Genomic DNA, 1,944 nt, shown 5'->3' with positions numbered 1-1,944 from the left:
GAGTAAGAGGAAGAGGGAGAGGAAGAGAAAAAGAGAAAGAAACGTCAGTGTGAGAGAGAAATACTGATCAGCTGACTCCCATACATGCCTCAACTGGAGATCAACCTGCAATCTAGGTATGTCCCCTGACCAGGAATTGGACCCACAACCTTTGGTGTACTGGATGACATTCCAACCAATTGAACCACCTGGCGAGGGCAGTGTGTTGCATTTTTAATATTTATAGCGAGTGGCAGATGGGAAGGAAGGGAAACTGAAAGTACTGAATTGGAGAAAGTTGGGAGGGTCACTGGATTGGTGGATCTGGCAAGTATAGGCAGCTGAGTGAGAGAATTGGCAAGTGCGAGGCATTCAGAGTGCGGGATTATTGGATTTTAATCTTTTGAATCTGGGTCAGTTTCGAGTGACACAGTTGTGGAAACATTTGTTCTTCTAGAGTCAGTCACAGCTTGGTGTAGGGTGCCTTTTTGAGGGGATATTAGTTGTTGAGGATGTGGCCACTCAGATTTCTGTGGGTGTCCATTGCATTGTATCTGGGGTCAGAGTTGGTGTGCAAACTTACTGGGGCTACTAGTGGAGGTCTTTGCTATGAGGGTCTATACTCCAGGAGTTGTACTCAGTGCAATTTCCATGCACTATTAAGCAGAGAGTGAATGAATACTAGTGACAAGGTCGGAGCCCGGTGAGGGGTCAGAAGTCACTTCCAAAATTACTAAGCCAAGGAGGTAAAATGGGAGGAGTAACAGGTTACATGTATTCCAGATATAAGAGAGAATGCTCATATATGTAGTGGGTGAAAAAATGAGGTCTAGTTATTAGGATGAAAGGAGAAGGAGTTATATGTTATATAGTATGTGGTTGGTTTGGTATTAATACTATGCTTCCTTTTTTGCAGAAAATAAACCAAAGCATTGGTATATTGTAGAATTAACTCTTAGCAGCTTCTAACCAGCAAGGTGATCTTGAGCAATCACTTAAAGTGTATGGCACTCTGTCTTCTATCTATAAAAATTAAGCAGTTGGGTTGGATGATCTCTGAAATTTCTGGCAGCTCTTTGGTTCTATACCATTTATTTTCCCACAATGTTGACATGTGTCAACAAGCTGTTTTGTTTTTTTTCTTTCCATTAGCTGGCTCAATATTGAAACCATATCCTCTTGGGAGGGCGAGTAGAACCATAAGCCAACTTAAAACATGACTGAACGCCATGATGCTTCTTAATGGCCATCTTATAATAGGTATTTCTCTACATGATTCAATCACACAATGCAACTCCCACTCAGTACTTTATGCTAACCAATTCACTACATGGAAGGCAATTATGGATTTACTTCCCACTCTTCCCATCACCCCATCCCTTTCTTCTAAGAAGCTAAGTTTGCGTGTGAGGTAGTCAGGGTAGTCAGAGGGAATCTGGCTTCCCCCTAATTTGTCATCTCTGAATCACATCTTATTTAAAAGAAGCAACTTCAAATTTGAACATCTACATGCAGAAACTAATAGCTTTCAGTGCTACCTTTATATGTGTCATGGAAGCAGATATAATCTCAGAGGTCCCTTTTGACTCTACGATTCTTAGATTCAGTGATTCTTTGGTGATTTTAAGGGGACTTTATTCTAGAAATGAAATGACTGGGAAGTCACCATAATCTTCGAGGGTAGAGAGATCAGAGAAAAGAGGGATGTTGGCTTCACAGCCTTGGAAGATGCAGTGACTGAGAATATAGTTTAGAGCAGGGGTCCTCAAACTTTTTAAACAGGGGCCAGTTCACTGTCCCTCAGACCGTTGGAAGGCCAGACTATAGTTAAAAAAAAAAACTATGAACAAATTCCTATGCACACTGCACATATCTTATTTTGAAGTAAAAAACAAAACGGGAACAAATACAATATTTGTATTTGCATGTGGCCCACGGACCGTAGTTTGAGGACCCCTGGTTTAG

The sequence above is a fragment of the Myotis daubentonii genome, chromosome 18, assembly GCF_963259705.1.
Source record: "Myotis daubentonii chromosome 18, mMyoDau2.1, whole genome shotgun sequence".
Lineage (NCBI taxonomy): Eukaryota > Metazoa > Chordata > Mammalia > Chiroptera > Vespertilionidae > Myotis > Myotis daubentonii.
Note: the sequence above shows the minus strand (reverse complement) of the source record.